The following is a 21,632-nucleotide window of genomic DNA, read 5'->3' as shown; positions in this document are numbered from 1 at the left end:
AATTATTGAATAGGCAAGTGAATGGGTTATGGTGTTTTATTGAATATGGAAACTTATTGTGGATCTGGATTATGTACTTTTGGGGGAGACTAGTGATTGGACCCTAGAGCTTTTACCCCACTGAGCTATACCCTCTGCCAGCCCTTTTTAATTTTTAAGACAGTGTCTCACTAAGTTGCTTAGGGCCTCACTAAATTGCTGAGGCTGGCTTTGAACTTGTAGACCTCTTGCTTCAACCTCCCTAGTTTGCTGGATGTGATTATGTACTTTATTTAAGTGTTTATTATAGACTGAGTGTTATGCTGTAAGAAAAAGCATTGTGATCTTTTCTTCCGTCCATGTAGACTTTACATATTAACAAATTGTCAGTGCAGATATTTTTAAGGAAATGCATACTCATCTAAATTAGTATTGAAACTATGGTAAAAAGATATTTTTTGATGTTACATCCTAGAATATTATTCTTCTCCATTCTACTTCACAACCTGTTTTTTGCCCCTTTTTTTTTTGTATTTTCAGTCCTCAGCATGTGCATTTCTTTCTTTTTTTTTGTTTTGTTTTTTATAATTTTATTTTTTCAATGTTAGTGTGCAAAAATACAATTGATTTTTGTGTATAGACCTTTGATGTTGTCATCTTGTTGAATTCAATTATTATCTCTAATATTTTATTTGGGAATTCCTTAGGATTTTCTGTATATAAGATCATGTTACCTGCAAAAAGAGACGGTTTTACTTCTTTTCCAGTCTGGATTTTTTTTTTCCTTTTTCTTTTTTTAATTTGTTTTAGTTAGTTACACATGACAGTACAATGATCTTGACATATCATACATTAGAATCAGATGGGTGCATTTCTTTTCATCAGTTCTTCCTTAGCTTTTTTTTTTTTTTTTTATGCTTGATTGAGGTGTGTAGTCACTGAATCTTTCTGATTGGCCTTACAATAAATGTGAAGTGTATTGAAAAGAAGGGCTGTTCAGGAAAGGAAGAAAATGGTACTTAGTATAGTGTTTTACTGTTTGCCAAGCATTTATAAATACCTACCATTACATTTGCCTACAAATCCTTGTGATAGATAGTCGGAAGCATTCTCATTGATGGAGTGGGAAATAGAATCTCTAAAAAGTTAATTTGTTCTAAGGTCAGCTTAGATTCAAATCCTGAGCCTTTTAAAAAGTACATGGTCTTTGCTGGGCACCCTGGTGCACACCTGTAATCCTAGCAGCTCAGGAGTCCGAGACAGGAGGATGATGAATTCAAAGCCAGCCTCAGCAAAAGTGAGGCACTACAAAACTCAGTGAGATTCTGTCTCTAAATAAAATACAAAATAAGGGCTGGAGATTTGGCGCAGTTGTTGAATGCTCCTGAGTTACTATCACAACCAAAAAAAGTACTCGTCTTCATATTGTGTTGTTTTGAGCCTCAGCTGGCATTCAGGAAGCTGGCTATCTTACTAAATGACCTGTTTTGCTAACATTCAACCCATTGGGTGTTTATATGTTAATTTCTATTCTTTGACCATTTTTTCAATGTTTTTAGAATTTTTTTAAAAAATGCTTTTTTTCTCTAAACATTCAGCTTATCTTTTTTCTTTTTTTTTAATTGGTTGCTCAAAACATTACAGTGATCTTGACATATATCATACATTTGATTCAAATGAGGTATGAATTCTTATTTTTCCACATGTCAGCTTATCTTTATTAATTCATAGGTTTTTTGTTGTTGTTGTTTTTGAGATACTAAAATGGAACCTCTTGCTTGTGGCCACCTCTCTACCTAGAACTATACCTCCAGCTCCAATTTGTAATTTTTATGAACACTGAAAGGATTTAAAGCTTTTGGATATTCTACTTTTCTACTTTGTCTTTACAAAGATTGGCCTAAAATATTTCTTTAAGATATTATAATTAATTATCGAAGATTGTTTTACTGTGGGATGTGTTGATCTTAAGTCAGTATGATTAATTTTTATATATAATTGGTTCTTTTTATCTCTGGAAATTCCATATTATCAAGAAGCAGCAGAAAGCTTTATTATGGAATAATATCAAGACACTGAGAATCTTAAGAATATAGGTACATCCTAGATATAATAAGTGGAACTATGTTACTTTTTAGCCTATTCTATGGAAGTACCTCTGTTATGAATGTTTTATCCTGAAAACTATTGTTCAAAATTATGTAAAATGAAGATATTTTCAAATTTTAAAAGAACTTGTATTTCTCATAAAATTTACTGACTTGATATGTACTTGATAGAAAAAGTATCAAAAATATAGGATACTAGAATAAGTGCATAAATTCTCAGGAGTTGGAAATTGGATTGAGGTGTTTAAAGTCTCTCAGAAGATGTCTTTATATGTTGCTCCTTCTCTCAAGAGTCTTATATATCTAGTTTTTTATTTACTTTTTTTAGTATATATATTTTTAATTGTAAATGAACATAGTACTCTTTATTTATTTTTATGTGGTGCTGAGGATCAAACCTAGTGCCTCACACATGCTAGGCAAGTACTGTACACACCCATTTCATCTTCGAAATATGTTAAGAAAAGTAAATTATCAGAAAAGGGAGAAAATGCTACTTTTTTTATTTTGATGAGAATAAAATGTAAATAAAAACTGGAATTTGCATAAAATGTAATGAAAAGGGTAGTGAGAGGAACTGAACTACAACCCAGCCCCTAGACCTCATTTTTACATCTAGTCGGTCCTCCTCATATTTCTTTTCTTTAAACACTAATATTTATTCCTGCTTTTCCATTTCCAGTGCAGGCCATCATTTTAAATCAGTGACCTTAGTGCAGGCCATCATTTTAAATCAGTGAACCTCCTATTAGCACTATCATTCTGTTCTTCATAGTTTGATCTAGTTTAAAAACATGATTAGATAATGTCCCTTCCATTATGTAGAATTAAGTCTGAATTTCGTAATGCATTGTCAGTTAATGACTTTCAAGTTCTGGCCCCCTCATCAGAACTTTTAATACATACTTTTACTTCTTTGTATTTTTTATATTTACTGATCTTTTAGCTTGAAATGGTAGGAGATAACTTCAAACTCTTTTCATCTTCTTTGCCCCACTTGGCATTCAGAAACGCATTTCAGATCCCATTTTGAAGACTTTCTTCATTCATCTTGGAAAAGTTGTAATTTTTACCCTGTGTTCCCATAGCATTTTGCTTTATCTTTGTTATAGAACTTTTAAAAATTCTAGTTAATATTTTAATTAGTTTGACAGCTTCAATTGTGTTTTTCCTGCAAGATTATAAGCTTCTAGAAGACAAATTCCAAAGCACATTTATTAGTAGTAGTTTAAGTAGTTTTAAACACATTTTTGCTCCACAGAGTAATGCAAAATAATCAACACAAATACCGTTTTATCTCTAAACTTGCTTGCTTATTTGGTTCATATATACTCTAGGATTGGGGAAATAATTGTTCTAATTTGTAAGTAAGGGATTTAAGAACTTCCCTTTTCTACTTTACTGGAATGAGTAGAGGGAGCTAGTAGCTACTTTATTATGAATATGTGTTCAGATCTACTCTTTATATTTACATTCTGTTATACTGATCAGGATAAATGACCTGTTTTTCTTGGTGAATTTGAATTAATCTTTAAGGTGGAAATTCAGATTACATCAAAATTTTTTTTATTTTCCAACTCTGGAAAAGTGTAACTGGTTCTGAAAAATCAGTTGAAAATGACTGTTGCTTTCTATTTATACTTAAGATTATTCTAATCTAATCCCTTGTTCTGTACTTTTTTGTGGATATTTTTTCTTTTTTGTTTTTGGTGGTGGTAGTAGTTGTTACTTTTTTTTTTTATATGTAGAGATTTAAAGGCTTTGAAGTAGGTGTTAGAAGCAAAAGTATCAAGCTTTAATCAAAACATTACTCATTTGCAGTGACATTGTTTCTTAAATTTCTACATGTTTAAGTTATGGGATAATTTACTTTTCTTAACATATTAAAAAGATGAAATGGGTGTGTACTAGAGAATAAAATGTAAATAAAAACTGGAGTTTGCATAAAATGGAAATGAAAAGGGTAGTAAAAGGAACTGAAAGTGGTAAATGGGTTATCTGCCTCTCTACTGTTTGTGCATTTGCCATTGCATAGAGCACTTTTGCTGGGATATTTTGGCACTCTAAACACAATGTATTTAAGATTAACTATTTCATCTCTTTTTGGAATCTTTCCTTTTTTTTTTTTTTTGCTACTACTCTTATTTTTCTCCTGTTTACAAAGACAATACAGGCTCATGGTAGAAATTTTCAGTTAGCATAGAAAAGTGTAAGAAAAAGGGCCTTTAAATCCAGCCACCTGAGATGATCATACTTTACATCTTGAACGTTTATCTAGACTTACATAAATAAGAACATGCTATAAATATTGATGTGGCTGCATCATGATAGTATGCTGATTTTAAGTCCTTTGGGTATAAACCAAGGAGTGGGATAGCTGTGTCAAATGGTGGTTCTATTCCCAGTTTTCTGAGGAATCTCCATACTGCTTTCCATAGTGGTTGCACCAATTTGCAGCCCCGCCAGCAATGTATGAGTATACCTTTTTCACCACATCCTTGCCAACATTTATTGTTGCCTGTATTCTTTTTTTTTTTTTTTTTTTTTAATTGAAGCCCAGAGAGGTTAAGTGATTTTAACCTGTCTTGGGACTTGTTTATGGATTCTCAGACTTAAGAAATTTTTTTTTTTAGAGAGAGAGATTTTTTTAATATTTATTTTTTAGTTATTGGCGGACACAACATCTTTTGTTTGTATGTGGTGCTGAGGATTGAACCCGGGCCATACGCATGCCAGGCGAGCACGCTACTGCTTGAGCCACATCCCCAGCCCGTTGCCTGTATTCTTGATGAATGCCTATGGAACCAACCTAGTTGTCCCTCAATAGATGAATGGATAAATAAAATGTAATATATGTATATACCCAATGGAATATTACTGAGCTTTAAAGAACAGTTTTGCTGTGGGATGAAATTATGGCATTTGTAAATGGTTGGAGTTGGAGAATATCATGCTAAGCCAAATAAGCCAGTTCTACAAAACCAAAGGCCAAATGTTTTCTCTAATATTCGGATGCTAATTCACAATAAGGCAGGGATGTGGGTGACTATGGAAGAATAGCCTCACCTTAGATTAGGTAAAGGGAAGTGGTGGGAGGGGAAGGGAGGGGATGTAGGGATAGGAAAGATAGTAGAATAAAACAGACATTATTACTTTATGTATATGTGACTACATGACCAATATGATTCTGTAACATGTACCCTTAGAAAAATGAGAAATTATATCCCATCCATGTATGATATATCAAAGTGGATAAATGCATTCTACTGTCATGTATAACTAATTAAAACAAATAAAAATATTTTCTTAAAAAGAACATGCTACAGTGCTGCTTTGTCCAAAGTACTATTTAGTCTATTCTTTTCATTGGCTTCTAGCATTCTGTTGTAAGAGTGTAGCATAATTTGGCCAAATCTACTATGATGAACTTTTAGTATATTTATTAGTTTTGCTATGTGTTATGTATTAATAGTCAATTTTTTGTAAATTTTTCCAACTGTCTTAGAAAGATTGGATTTCTTAGGAGTAAAATCACTGAGTCAATGATAGTACGCATGTTAGAAATTTTGATAGACTTGTCAAATCGCCCTGCGTTTTTACCAATTTACATTTCTCATTAGTGCCAGTTCTTCAGTTTCACCAACACTTGGACTTGTCAGACACTCCATATTGTTTTTATTCGTACTTCTCTGATATCTAAAAAGGCTGAATGTATTTTCATGTGTTGGATACTCTTATTTTCTATTTTTTTTAATATATTTTTTTTTTTAGTTATTGGCGGACACAACATCGTTGTTTGTATGTGGTGCTGAGGATTGAACCCGGGCCGCACGCACGCCAGATGAGCGCGCTACCGCTTGAGCCACATCCCCAGCCCTGGATACTCTTATTTTCTTGATTCATTTTTCTTAAAAGAGGCTTTTGCTTATTAAATACTATTTTGTATTTAATAAGCAAGAACATTGCATGAGGTTTTTTTCCTTTTAACTTATTATGTAATGTTTTATTTTTAAGTTTTTGATTTGTGTGTCAGCACCTGTATTATTAGTAAAACAGTAGTTTCTCCCAGGTAGCCAATGTTAAAACTTTAGTAATACTTATCTTCCTCCTTGCCAAGTTTTAATGAATTACTTATTCCGTAATTCCTTTTACAGTGGTCTTTAGTACTTTTAGTACTTTTTTTTTTTTTTTGGTACCAAGGATTGAACTGAGGGCTAGCCTTTTTTTATATTTTTATTTTGAAACTGGGTCATACTAAATTGTTTAGGGCTTTGCTGAGTTGCTGAGGCTGGCTTTGAACTTGTGATCCTCCTGTCTGAGCTTCCAGAGCCAGTGGGATTACAGGTGTGTGCCACCATGCCTGGCTTTAGTCCACTTCTACTTAATTTGGAAACTCCATAGTTTAGGGATTTATTGTTTGCTTTTGGACTTTCTGTAGAACCCTTCCATTTTCAGCATTTAGACTGGTCTTAAAATACCACTTTCATTGTATTCTTTTTCTAAAAATCATTATTAATTTGTAGTTGGATACAATACATTTTATTTATTTATTTATGGTGCTGAGGATTGAACCTACCGCAGGCCTCATACGTACCGCTGAGCCGTAACCCCAGCCCTTCTAAAAATTACTGAGGGGGGGGGATTATTTATTTATTTATTGGTACTGGAGATTGAACCCAGGGATGTTTTATCACTGAATTACATCCCCAGTTTTTTTTATTTTTATTTTGTGGTAGGGTCTTAATGAAGTTGCTTAATAGCTCACTAATTTGCTGAGGCTGGCCTCGAACTTCAGATCCTCCTTCCTTGGCCTTCTGAATTGCTAAGATTACAGGCATGTGCCACCATGCCTGGCCAAATTTTATTTTGAATCAGAATATTAATTGTATGTATTTTGGGGGTACAACGTGAAATTTTGATATATGTTTCTATTATGGAATGATTGCATTAGGTGTAATTAAAAAATCAATCACATCTTTAATTTTTTCTGGTGAAAACATTTTGTATGTACACTTAGCAATTTTGAAATACAAAGTGCATTATTATAATAATCACCATTCTGTGCAATAATAGCTCACTAAATCTTTTTTCTCTGTTTAGCTGAAACTTTGATCAGCCTGTCCCCTTTCCCTATTTATCCTCCTCCTCCAGCCTCTTTAAATAACAATCTAGTCTCTGCTTCTGTAGAAAGTGTATAAAGTCAAAATCAAATTTTTAAGATTCTGTATAACAGTGAAATCATGCAATAGGGTCTTTTTTGTGCCTGGCTTGCAGAATGTCCTTAGGTTCATCCTTGTTGTAACTGATAGGATTTTCTTTTCTTTTTTTTTTTAGGCTGAATAGTATTTCATAGTGTGTACATACCACATTTTCTTTTTCTTTTCTTTTTTTAATTTAAATATTTATTTTTTAGTTGTAGTTGGACACAATATCTTTGTTTTATTTATCTATTTTTATGTGGTGCTGAGGATTGAAACCAGGTCCTCACACGTGCTAGGTGAGTGCTCTACCACTGAGCCACAACCCCAGCCCATACCACATTTTCTTTATTCATTCATCTGAGAATGGCCACCTACGTGAGTTATTGTGAATTATTGCCTATTGTGAGTAAAACTGCAGTGAACATGGGAGTACAGATACTTCTCTATCGGACTTAGTTAAGTTCCTTTGGATTTATATCCAGAAGTGGAATTGCTGATTGTGTGGTAATTTTATTTTTATTGTTTTGAGGAACTTCCATACTGTTTTCTATATCAGCTATATTAATTTATATTTGTACCAACAATGCAAAAGGGTTCCCTTTTCTCCACATCCTCACCAACACTTACCTTTCCTCTTTTTAATAATAACTATTCTGCTCGATGTGAAGTGATATTTCTTTGTGTTTTTTCTTTTTTTTTTTTCCTTTGTGGTTTTTCAATTTGTATTTCCATGATGATTAGTAATGGTGAGCATTTTTTCCATGTACTTACTTCCTGGCCATTTGTATGCCTTCTTTTGAGAAATGTTTATTTAGGTCCTTTGTACATTTTTAAATTGGGAATTTTTTTTTTCCCTATTGAATTGTTTGGAGTTTCTTATATATTTTGGATGATGACTTCTCTCAGGTATGATATACAAATATTTTCTCTCAAGTAGTGGATTCTTTCTTCACTCTGTTAATTTCTTCCTTTGATGCGCAGAAGCTTTTTAGTTTGATGTAGTCCCATTTGTTTATTTTTGCCATCATTAACTGTGCTTTTGGGATTGTAGCCAAAAAATCTTTCCTCACATCAGTGTTGGGGAGCTTTTCCCCTCTTTTTTCTTCTTCTACTTTTGCAGTTTTAGAACTTAAGTCATTAATCCAGGCTGTCTTGAGGAAGTTAGGAGTGGGATTGCTGTGTTGTATTTTGATTATTTGACTTTCTAAACTGCAAAATTTTCCAAAATGGCTGTCAATTTTGTATTCTGGGTCAGCTGTGTATGAGCTTTTTGTCAGTCTTTGATTAGCTATTCTAGTGGATGTGTAAAGTTATCCCATTGTGGTTTTGTATTCAGTTCTCTAATAATGTTGATCATCTTTCCATACATTTGCTTTCCCTTCGTATCTTTTACTGTCTTGATTTTTTTTTTTAAGTTGGGCTATTGTAAGAATTCTGTATGTATTCTAGATACAGTTTTTTGTTTTTTTTTTAAAGCACTGGGAATTTAATCCTGGAGTGCTGTACCATTAAGCTGCATATCCACCTCTTCTTATTTTTATTTTGAGGCAGGATCAAATTTTCAATCCTCATGCCTTAGCCTCCTGAATAGCTAGAATATAGGTGTGTGACACCGTGCCCATCACAGGTATTTTGCAAATATTTTCTCACAGTCTGCTCAATTTTCTTAATAATACTTTTGAAGAGCAAAAGTTTAAAATTTTTTATGAAGGCCAACAGTATTTTTTTCCTTTTATGACTTGTACTTTTTGTGTTTTAAAAAAAAGAATTTGCCCAATCCATAGTCACAAAAATTTTCTCCTTGGTTTTACAATGTTCATCTTTCATTTATCTGTCTACATTCATGTATAATGTGACATCACAGTAGCACACTTTCATTTTTTTCCTCTCTTGTACAATTCTTTTTTGTTGTTGTTGTTGTTACCAGGGATTGAACCTAAGGACGCTTAACCACTGAGCCACATCTGCAACCTTTTTATTTTTATTTTCAGACAGTCTTGCTAAGTTGGGAAGGCCTCACCCTTCCCAGTTGCCAAGATTATAGGCACGTGCCACTGGGCCTGACTCTTGTACAACTTTTGTTGTGTTTTATTTCTAAATATTGTTGACATTCATGTTATATAAATATGAAATTTAAAAATGTGGAGTCACTATTTACTTATTTACCTTTTCAGATGCTTTTTGTTCCTTTGTGTAGATTCAAGTTTACATATAGTGTCCTTTTCCTCTGGCTAGAGGAATGAGCTTCTTATTATTCAAGTCTGCTGTTTTGTATGTCTGAAAGTATGTATGTATTTTGAAAGATGCTTTTGCAGAATATGGAAACCTGAATCAACATTTTTTTCCTTTTGCTACTTCAACTTGTTCAGTGTCTGGCTTTGCATAGTTTGATGAGAATATCTAGTCTTGTTTTTGCTTCAGCAACTTGATTGTAAATACTATGAGCTTCTTTTGTAATCTTAGTATCTCTTAAACACCTAGTATTGTAGGTTTCAGTAGGTACTCAGCAAGTGATGTTAACTTTATTAGGATAAGAAAATGTCCAGTGCCAGAGGTTTTTTTTTAAGCCTGTTAATATTAAGGTTTAGTGATAGACCATGAATAAACTCTCAGTGACTAGAGAGGGACCAAGTATGTGACTTTGTACAAATCAAGTGTGGAGTGTGATGTCCTCCAAGTATGGAGTCTCCTGCTACTACTACTTTTTTTTTTTTGGTACTGGGGATTGATTTCAGGAGTACTTAATTACTGAGCCATATACCCAGACCTTTTTGTATTTTCATTAGAGGTGACTCTCACTGAGTCACTTTGGCCCTCATTAAGTTGCTGGATTGGCTTTGAACTTGAGATCTTCCTGCCTCAGCCTGTGGAGCCACTGGGATTATAGGGTATGCACCACTGCGCCCATTCCCTGTTACTCTTCTTACCAACTTTCCTTTTTCTCACTTTCAGATATACATCTTGAGGCATGGTTCATTGAAACATGAAACAGTTTATGCTCAGTGGACCAGAACTTGTTTGTTTGAGCTAATCTGCAGAAAGTCAGCCATGTGTCTTTTGTTTTCCTTTTGCTTTTAATGTGGCAGAAGGAAGTAAACTTTCAGAATCAACATGAAATATTTCTTTTTAAATTTTTTTTCTAGTTTTAAAAATAACATAGTATATGTGATTCATATACTATACAGTTTATTCTTATTAATTTAATTTTTATTATTATTAGTTTTGAGACCATTAATAGTCTCTTACTGTCATGCCTTGGCTAGTCTTGAACTTCTAGTGAATTTCTCGTCAACCTCTCAAGTTGTTGGGACCATAGCTGTGCATCACTTACTTAGCTGCCAGTTGCTCTTATAAATTGTACAGTTCATTGGCTTTAAGTATATTCACAGTTTTGCATCCATCACCATTAATATTAGAGCATTTTAATTACCCCCAAAAGAAACTCCAGTTATATACTCTCCATTCCCACCTCTTCTAACACCTGGCCACTGTCAATCTATTTTATGTCTTTATGGATTTACCTATTTTGGACATATCATTTAAATGGAATCATTCAGTGCATGGTCTTCTGTGACTGGCTTCTTTAACTTAAACATGTTTTCAAGGCTCATCTGTGTTGAGCATGTATCAGTAAGCTATACCTTTTTATGGCTTAATAAGATTTTTCTGTATGAATAATAGCACTTTTTTTTGTCAGTTGATAGACCTTTGGGTTGTTAGCTTTTTGGATGTAATGATTTATGCACCTGTGAGTATTTGTGTATAATTTTCACATGAGTGTGTGCATGTTTTTATTTCTCTGGGATATTTTCATAGGGTTGTTCGGTCATATGGTAATTTAACATTTTGAAGAACTGCCACACTGCTTTCCAAAGTGGCTGCATCATTTTTATATTGACACCAGCAATAAATAAGTATTCCCCTTTCTCCACATCTACCAGAAAAGTGGTGTTGGAAATAGTATCTCATTTTGCAAAGCCCTGGGGTTCAACCCCCAGTTCAAAAAAAAAAAAAAGAAGAACCCCATCAAAAAATAAATAAATAATAAGATTTTAAAAAAAAAAACCCTTTTTGAAATGGTATTTCATTATTATTATTTGATTTGCATTTGTTTAATGATTAGTGAAGTTGAGCATCCTCTCATGTGTTTTGGCCACTTGTTTTATCTTTTTTTGAGAAATGTCTATTCAAATCCTTTTCCCATTTAAAAATTTGATTGTGTTCTTATTGCTGAGTCTTGGAGGTCTTTTTTTTTTTTTTTTTTACATGTATTAGATATAAGTCCCTTACCAAATATATAGTTTGCCAATAGTTTTTCATTCTATCACTGTTGATGTGTCCATTAAAACAAAAGTTTTTTAACCTGATGAAGCCTAGTTTATTATTTCTTTTATTATTTTTTTGGTGTCATATCTAAGAAAGTTTTGTTGAATCCATGGTTACAAAGATTTATTTCTGTATTTTTTTCTAAAAGTTTTAGCCCTTTAATTCATTTTGAGTTTTTTAAAAAGATTTTTTAATACTTTTTTTTTTTAGTTGTAGATAAATGCAATACCTTTATTTATTTTATGTGTTGCTGAGGATCGAACCCACCATTGAGCCGCAACCCTCACCCCCCATTTTGAGTTTTTGTAGGATAAAGAAATCTACTCTCATTCCTTTGCATGTGGACATTTAATTGTATCATTACCACTTGTTGAAAAGATTTTTTTTCCCTTTCAGCTGTCTTGGCATTCTTGTCAAAAATCGACTGACCAGGCTGGGGCTGTAGCTTAGTGGTAGAGCGCTTGCCTAGCATGTGTGAGGCACTGGGTTTGATCCTCAGCACCACATAAAAATAAATAAATGAAATAAAGGTATTGTGTCCATCTGCAATTAAAAAATAAATAAAGGAATATTGACACATTAAAAAAAAAATCGACTGACCATAAGCTGAGGGCTTATTTCTGGATTCTAAGTTCTAATCCATTGATTTATTATTTTAATCATTCTCATGCTAGTACCTCATAGTCTTATTTAACTTTGCATTAAGTTTTGAAATCAGGAAGTGAGTTTTCCAAAAAGATTATTTTGACTATTTGGATTTTTTGGATTTCCACAGTTTTGTTATCAACTTGACAGTTGGGGCTAAAAAAAAAAAAAAGCAGTTGGTTTACAGATACAAGAGTACTTGAGCTGGGAACAGTGGCACAGCCTGTAATCTCAATGGCTCAAGGGGGTGAGGCAGGAGGATCTCAAGTTCAAAGCCAACCTCAGCAAAGGCAAAACACTAAGCAACTCGGTGAGACCCTGTCTACAAAGAAAATACAGAATAGGACTGGGGATGTGACTCAGTGGTTGAGTGCCCCTGAGTTCAATCCCTGGTACCAAAGAGAGAGAGAGAGAGAGAGAGAGAACATTGAATTTAAATTTAAATCCTTAAATTTATTTATTAACATCTAATATGTGAACATGGAATGTCTTTCCCTTAGACTTATTTTTTTTAAATATTTTATTTACATTTTAGTTTTCGGCAGACACACCATCCTTGTTTGTTTGTGGTGCTGAGGATTGAACCCGGGCAGCACCCATGCCAGGGGAACGCGCTACCGCCTGAGCCACATCCCCAGCCCCTCCCTTAGACTTTTTGTAATGTCTTTCAGTGTGTTTGTGGTTTTCAGGGTATAAGTCTTGCACTTCTTTTATTAAATCCTCAGGTATTTTTTTCTTTTTAAGGCTATTGTCTGTCAGCCCCTACCCCATATTGGGGATTTAGCCTAGTGGCTCTTTACCACTGATTTATACCTCTAGTCTTTTTTTTTTTTTTTTTTTGAGAAAGGGTCTCACTAAGTTTCTGAGACTGGCCTTACACATGAAATCATCTGCCTCAGCCTCCCTAGTCGTTAAGAGTACAGGCATTCACCACCACACACTACTACCACTACTACTACTATTACTTCTCCTCCTCTTCCTCCTCCTCCTCCCTCTTGTTGTTGTTATTATTATTATTATGACTATTAGGTACCACAGATTGAACCCAGGGGAGCTTAATCACTGAGCCACATCTCCAACCTGTTTTATTTTTTTTATTTTGAGACAGGGTATTGCTAAATTGTTTAGGGCATTACTAAGTTGATGAGGCTGGTTTTGAACTTGTGATCTGGTCCTCTAGCCTCAGCCTCCTGAGCTGAAGGTATTATAGCAGTGAGTCACTATGCCTGACCATACCCAACTTTTTTTTTTTTTTTTAAATAAGGCTATCATAATGGGGATTGTTTCATTTTGGTTGTCATTGTCAGCATGTAGACTTAAAATTGTGTACCCTCCTATATTGACCATGTAATTCTGATACTTTGCTGACTCATTTATTACTACTACTACTACTTTTTTTGTTTTTTAGTGGATTCCTTAGGATTTTTCTACATACAAAATTTATCAAGTGAAAATACTTCTGTTTTTTTCCCTCCATTCTGGATTCCTTTTATTTATTTTTCTTGCCTGTTGCAATGATTAGAACCTCAAGTATGATGTAGAAGTGGCAGGAATGGACTTTGTTTTATTCCTGATTGTAGAGGGAAATTTAGACTTTCTACACAAAATACTTAGCATTGGGTTTAAATTTTTTTTTGTTTTTAATGAAGAATAATGGCTATGAGCCTGGTGCAACAGCATATGTTTGTAATCCCAACTATTCAAGAGGCTGAGGCAGGAGGTTTGCCGTTTGAAGCCAGCCTTAATAACTTAGTGAGACACTGTCTCAAAATAAAAAAATAAAAGGGGCTGAGTAAAACACTCCTAGGTTCAATCTCCAATGCTGGGGGTGTGGGGGGTGGGAATCAGTATTTTGAAAAATCTAGGTTTTTATGTCAAGAAAGATTTTTTTTTTAAGTGCCTTGGTTGACCTCCTATTTAAGCATATATAACTATCCACTATTATTCTAGAGGCTTGGCATAGAGGAAAGCTCCTATTTTCTAGTCAGTGTGTAATGATTTGCCATATTGGTATCCTTATATTCTGTGCCCTGAAGAAACCTATGGACAATGTTTAGTAATGAATAATGAATGCATTAATGTTGGAATGATTAAAAAAGAGCCTGTCATGTGATGATTTAAACATTCCAATAGCCAGGAGTATCGACTTCTGCCTGTAATCCCAGTGATTTAGAAGGCTGATGCAGGAGGATCCAGTCTCAGCGACTTATAGAGGCCCTAAGCAACTTAGTGTCTCAAAAAATAAAAAGGGCTGGAAATGTGGCTCAGTGGCTAAGTGTCCTTGGGTTCAATCCCTGGCACAAGGAGAAAATAAATTCCAGGGGAAAAAAACAATTTGTTCTAAGGCACCAACTCAGAAAGAAGCTTGTTTTTTCAAAGAATCAGAAAGAGGGTCAGGGTGCCTGGAGACTAGTGAGTGAAAGAGGGTGTAATAAAGATGAGAGGCAATTTAAGTCTTGTGAGTCATAGTACACAGTTTGGTTTTTATTCTAGTTGCAGTAATAATCCATTGGAGATTGGCGAAGGTGTGGCATAATCTAGTTTATGTTAAAAGATAAAGACACGAAATAGAAGACAATCTGTGATTATATGCTAATATATAAATTATATGCTAATATAATTTTAGCAAATGAGGAGGTTATGCAGGAGGTCAGAATTTAACTTGAGCTGTAAAAGATATGTAAGAAATAAATGGAGGAGAAATAGAATGGTGTGATGGCAATAAATAGTTGCAGCCTTTGAATTGGAAAACTTAGGTTCTTTCTGTTCATGGTTCGTAACCTCTAAAGAAATTTCTTAATCTCTTTATTTTAATTCTGCCATCATCTTTCTCTGAAGTTTGGTTGCTGTGAAGAGTAAGGAAAATTAAATATTCTCATAAATGTGTTTCATAGACTTGTCAGGTTCAGTGTGTATATTTGTTTATTCAAAAAAAAAAAAGCCGTCCGTCTGGCATTAAGCTATTGGCTGGTGGAGTGATATAAAAGTAAATGAGACTCAGATTCTGTTCCTTTAAGAATGTGATAAATATCTAAAATACAAAGTTAAGAGTGAACCTGGCCATAATAGGAGTGCAGAAAAAGCCAGGTACAGGGGTACATGCCTATAATCCCAGTTCCTCAGGGAGCTCAGAGTGCTGAACAGCAGGTTCAAGACTAGCCTGGGCAATTTAATGAGATCCTGTCTCAGAACAAAAAATAGAAAGTGCAGGGTATGTAGCTCAGAGTGCGTTTGGGTTCGATCTTCGTACCACCTTCCACCCCCTCAAAAAAAAAGGTAAAGTGCTATGAGATTCAAAGAAAAGAGAGTGTGCTTCTTGCTTGGAGCTAGTGGTAAGGCTTTTTTTTTTGTAATTAATATATATATATATTTTTTTTAGTTATTAATAGACCTTTATTTATATGTGGTGCTGAAATCAAATGCAGTGCCTCACACTGCCTGGTAGGCTTTTTGAAGAAGGAAGGACTGTTGCTCTAGGCATTAAAAGATGGGTAAGATTTCAGTAGAAGACAGGAAAAGTGGTACACTTGGGAGCAAATCTATGGAAGTAAAGACATGGAACTGCTGGGCAAATCTAGTACTTGATAGAGAAAGTGAGATTAGGACTAGATAGACCACGCAACACCTTGTTGGTAGGCTAAGGAGGTGAATTCCATTCAATAGGAATACCATTAACAGTGTATTTACTGGTACAAATATTGAGCACCTGCAATTATGAAGTTTGTGCTAGGCCAAGTCTAGGAACATAAAAATAATCTCGGTTATATTGGAGAAGATAGCTTGTTTAATTATGTTTTTTCCAATGAGATTTGAGCCAAGTGTCATAGGTTCATGGAACAAGGAACATTTCTAGCTGCCTTACATTAAGGGAAGACTCGTAGAGATGGTTGACACTATGTTGAGATAAAAAAAATTCCTTTATTTAGCAGATAAATGAGGTGAAGAGAGAAGTGTGAGATGTTATAAGCCTGGTATTTTATGTGTTTTAGCTTGACTGGACAAGGACTTTATGTGTATGCCTTGGCTAGAAAGAATTTTTGTAGGAAAAAAAATTATTTTTAAGTTTTGTTAGAGTGGTAATTAAAAGATTATTTAGGTGGCAGGATGGAGTCAATTAGAAAGGGTGTAGATTTGAGAAGGAAAGATGGCAAAGAAACTTTGCACTGGACCAAGTGAATGTTGATTTAGAGCAAATGTGGAATAGTAGTTTTGGAATAAACTGTCTTGAAAATTGGAGAGATGTTTAAAATGTAGAGTTGGTAGGACTTGGAAACCAATTGGGTGTGGAAGAAGGGAAGAAAGGGGACTATGTGGAATATAGAATAACTTCCATGTTTCTGCTCCTTTGCTGTGTGCCATTGCCAAGAATAGAATATATTTAAGGAGAAAGAAGATGGATTTGAAGAGGATATCTAATAGTTTTAGCTATATTATACTGAAGGTACATGTGTGATAGTTGGGAGTGAGGAGGGTGATAGGTTATTCAGCAATATTAAGGTGATCATTTAAGTTATATCATATAATTATAAAATAAATTGTGTGAGAGAAAGAATATAGTAAGTAAGATTTCAGTGAGGATATAACCCAGATTGTATTTTTTTAGAAGTTTATAGGAAATGAGAATTTTTCTATAACTGGAAGGATTGAGAAAAATACAACAGTAAGTATCATCACTTACTCCCCCATCCCATGTCTGTTTTTAAAGATCTTAAAGACTTGGATTATTTATTTCTTGAGGGGAAAATAGAATTGAATGGCAAAGATTTAGAAGTGATCAAGTAAGTAAGCCAGTTACAGCCATAGTGGAGCCTAGCATACTGTCTTTCAAACTTTAATGGGGATATTGTTAAAATGCTGGTTGTGATTTTAGTAGGTCTGATCTGGGGTCTGAGGTACAGCATTTGTGGCAAGCTCTGCTACTGGTCTTTCGACAATACTATTCTACAGAGTATGGGATCCATAGCAATACAGAGGAGTTAGTTTTAGGAGGTAGAGGAACACTTCTCTGAAATGAGGTGGATGGAAATATAAAATTTACATGAAGAGGTCATGCTTGATAGTTTTGGAAAGAGGTTGTGAGTTAGAAGAAAATTGTGAAAGTTTGGAATAGCTAGCGAGAAGAGGAAAGTGAGTGAATGTGGATCATGTAATAATCAGTGAACACTACGGATTAGTTTGGTTATGGTGTCTGTAAAAATAAATGGAGCAGAGATATAATATGTAAAGAGTTTGACTAAGAAATTAGTGAAAGGGATGCTTGAGGGAGATGAGTTTTTGAAAAAGTAATACCACTTTATATTTAGTGCAACAGTGCTTTTCAGTTCAGTAAGCATTTGCATCGCTATTTAGGAAGTTAACAGGGTTTTAAAATTTTGATTAATATTAATTTACTTTGGTACTGGGGATTGAACACAGGGGCTTTCTATCCCTGAACTACTTCCCCAGCCCTTTTTATTTTATTTTTTTGAGACAGGGTCTTGCTAAGTTGCTGAGGATCTTGTTAAGGCAATCTTTCTAATTTCCAATCCTCCTGCCTCAGCCTTCTGAGATGCTGGGATTATAGGTGTGTACCATCGTGTCTTGCCAACAACAGTTTTTAGAATGTGAAAAAAACAGAAACGTTAGGCTCAAAAATAATATAGATACTGGCTACTGTATTGAACATCACGCGTGTAGAACATTACTATTATCCCAAAAAGGTCTATTGGATGATTCTGTTCTCAAATATTTTATCTAATAAAGATTTGGACATTACTATAGTAGAACTCTTAGGAAGCTCAAAATTTGGATGTAGGCACTTAAAAATCTGGGTTTAAGTCCTGGTGTACAGCTAGATGAGTCAAGTTTGTAGAAAGAAATGAATCCAATTTACATTTCAAGAGACTTAATGAAGGAACCACAGAAGGTGGTAGATCAAAGGAACTCAATGGGGATTTTTTTTTTTTTTTTAAACTAGTAACAAGGAACTCCAAAGGGGTAAGAAAAATATAGTACTTTTGGAGTCTGGTCATAACGGTGGAGAAAAGTTTGCATGACAGGAGCTGTGATGGTGGTGGTGGTAGTGGTGTGGGGGATAAAGCTGTCAGAATTTGTGTTTGCTAATTAGGCACAATTTTCAGAAGACCTGGATTTTTGGAGAGCTTAATATAATTGAGTGAGCAGTATACCATGGTCACTTTCTAAGGAAGACTAATTAGCTTAATCCTGGTTCTATTTGAGTTGTGTGAATTTAGAAAAAACTCTTATAAAAATAGTGAAGTTTCGTGTGTGTGTGTGTGTGTGTGTGTGTGTGTGTGTGTGTGTGTGTGTGTGTGTTACTGGAGATTGAGTCTCTGGCACTCTTATCACTGAACTATTTATTTTTTACTTTGAAACAGTCTCATTAAAGTGCTGAGGCTGGCCTTGAACTTGGAATCCTCTTGCTTGAGCCTTCAGAGTAGCTGAGGTGACAGGTGTATGCTGCCACACCTGACTAACTTTTTTAAAGAGGTCCTTTTAAAATCATTGAAAACAATCAAGAAACAATTAACTAATATGTGTTCATTGTGGATTCAAGAAAATAGAAATATTAAAATCACTTTTTAAAAATAATCTCTTATTTATAAAAGGTTAGACTTGATGTGTACTACTACCCTGTTCCAAGTCTTTTAGTAAGACATTATAATGGTATAATTTGTTAATAAAGTTTTAAAGAACACTTCTCTCTCACCCTCATAACTTTGTATGGCTTAAGTATTAAATTAGATAATGACCTAAACTTGAGTTTTGTTATTATACTTAATTTTACGTTCCCAGACCATGTTTGTTTTAAGCAGTAAATATATTATTAGAATTTATTAGCAAGTTTGCAATGTCTGAGAGAATGAAAGTTTTTAGGATATAAGATAAGGAAATTTTGTAAAGAAATAGAGGAGTTTGGGAGGAATGGATGGTGAATCTAAAATCATTTGGTATAGCATTCAAGTACCATTAAAGATGTCATATTCAGAATACCCTTTTTTTACAGAATAGAAAATTTCTAAGTTAACTGATAGTTCTTTTATTCAGATCTTGTTTGTAAGAGAATACTTCAATAAACCAGAAGAATTAATTTGTTGGGATTTGACCTATTTTTGTATGTCTTTTCTTAGACAGGATTCATTCATAAATATCTCCAGTAAATATAATTTGTTGTGTTTGTACGAAACTGATAGTTTTGCCAGTGTTGGAAAGTTCATTTTAGAAAAGTTGCTTTCTAAGCCTTTTGTCCTGTTACCTTTGATGAGATGGTGGTCTCTTTGCTTTCTCCTACTGCTCTCCAATATCTAATCAGGGGATAGAAATGTGACTTACATCAGACTTGTTTTAAGATCAACAGAGTTTGAAGGGAGAGGAAATTAAAAATATGGTCAGATGTTTTATAACATTTGTTTCCATATTAAAGATACCCAAGTTATTTTGCAACCAACTTAATGACTTCACATTTAACCAAGCATTTCTGCTCATTTGCATGAATAATTGTAAGCTTATTGGTAATTTTAAATTGGTGCATAAGAATACTTAGTAATAAGCAAGTGTTGGATTATTTTCTAAGATAGTGTTCCCATTAATCTGAAACAATCTTAATATGAAGTTTTATGTAAAGTACCCAGTTTGTTTGAAGTGCTGTCTCAATGCTGAACACTAGTTGGCCCTCCACACATACTTATTTTTGAAAGGATGAGAGAGAAATTTAATTGCATTTGAGTTTATCCTAACCTTAATCATCATTTTGTTTTCATATTATAATGCAGAATGTTTTTTAACACCTCCTTCCACTATATTATTAGTGTCAGCTATAAACAGAAATTTCCAATTACTTTGTCTGATTTTAATTATGGAGTCCTATAGTTTCTTTTTTTTAATATTTATTTTTTAGTTATAGTTGGACACAATAGCTTTATTTTATTTATTATTTTTATGTGGTGCTGAGGATCGAAGCCAGCACCTCCTACGTGATAGGCAAGAGCTCTACTGCTGAGCCACAACCCCAGCCCCTATAGTTTCTTTTCTTCATTTATTTACCCTCTCCCCATAATTTCTACAAAATTTCAATTACCTTATTCCTATAATTTTTACAGCATTTCAGTAAGAGCTGTTTCCATGGCAATATGTTCATTGGGTTGGCCTACCTAATTTTGTTTAAAAATCTGATTTTAAGACCTGATGTACAACGAAGTCAGTCAAGGTTCTAAAAGTAAATGGGATCCAATTTAGATGGTTCAAGAGGTTTTAATGAAGAAACTGCAGAGGTGGTGTGGATTAAGGGAATTTATAAGGTATGTTTTTGCTAGTAACAAGGAACCTTGAAATGGCAAGAAAAATACTGTGCTGTTGGAGTCTGGTTAGAACTGTGGAGAAAAGAGAGGGAGCTGGGAAGAAATAATCTTGCCTTTCTTTGTCTTCTGGTCTTCTGCCAGTGTCAGACAGCTCTGGAACCCAGATGAATCTGTTGTAGTTAGTGTACTGGGTACAGAATAAGGCAGAAGAGTATTTGCTAGATAAGATAGTAATAAAAAATAATAACCAACACAATTACTAAGGAATGTGACTCTGATTTCAGGTAACAATATTACACATAAGTTTCTCATCTGTTAAATGTATGTAATTTAATAGGCTAATGTGGCCATTAAGTAACATGCAGAAATAGTATCAAGAGTCTTTGTCTTGTGAGTATATTAAATTGTTTTATTTTCATAATGTGTGGCTTTGAAAAGCTTTGGAAAAGCTTTGAAAACTCAGCTTCATTTCACTTGATGCTGTGCCAATTTGTTTTGGAACTTTGGTTTCCATCATCTATATACATATAGGTATATTTTTTATGGTGCTGGAGATTGAACTCCGGGCCTTGCAGATGCTAATACAAGTGGTCTCTCAGCTACATTTCCAGCCCTCATATTTTTAAATCTATAGTAATTTTTGGATTTTTCAGTAATTTTTGATAGTGAATTATACCATTATTATTAAGTAGTTTCCAGAATTTAGTTTTTTATAATTTTGTAGTCTGGAGCCTGATAACCTATAGTTATGCTTACTTTACCTGTCTGGACTTTTCTCTTCTGAGAAATTGGAGTATAACACTTACCTAGTTCATTTTTTTTTTTTTAATAACTTAATCTTATTTGTTTATTCTTTTTTTAATGTGGTGCTGAGGATTGAACCCAGGGCCTCACATGTACTAGGCAAGTACTCTACCACTGAGCCACAATCTCAGCTCCTGTTTTTTATTGTATTATGGTAAAATAAAGTAATAATTGTCAAACACTTTGAAGACTCAGTTTTATACATACATATAAGTTTTTTTTGCCATTTATTTATGAAAAGGTTATCAATAGCACTTCAGATTGAGAATGGT

General features: G+C 34.0%; 1 protein-coding gene across 4 annotated transcripts in view; it reads left to right on the top strand.

The window, feature by feature from the left end:
* Cdk13 (cyclin dependent kinase 13) overlaps positions 1 to 21,632 on the top strand; it is a 95,232-nt gene that overhangs the window by 4,399 nt on the left and 69,201 nt on the right. The window lies entirely within an intron of this gene.

The sequence above is a fragment of the Ictidomys tridecemlineatus genome, chromosome 2 (assembly GCF_052094955.1).
Source record: "Ictidomys tridecemlineatus isolate mIctTri1 chromosome 2, mIctTri1.hap1, whole genome shotgun sequence".
Taxonomy (NCBI): Eukaryota; Metazoa; Chordata; class Mammalia; order Rodentia; family Sciuridae; genus Ictidomys; species Ictidomys tridecemlineatus.
Note: the sequence above shows the minus strand (reverse complement) of the source record. Positions and strands in the feature narration are given on the sequence as shown.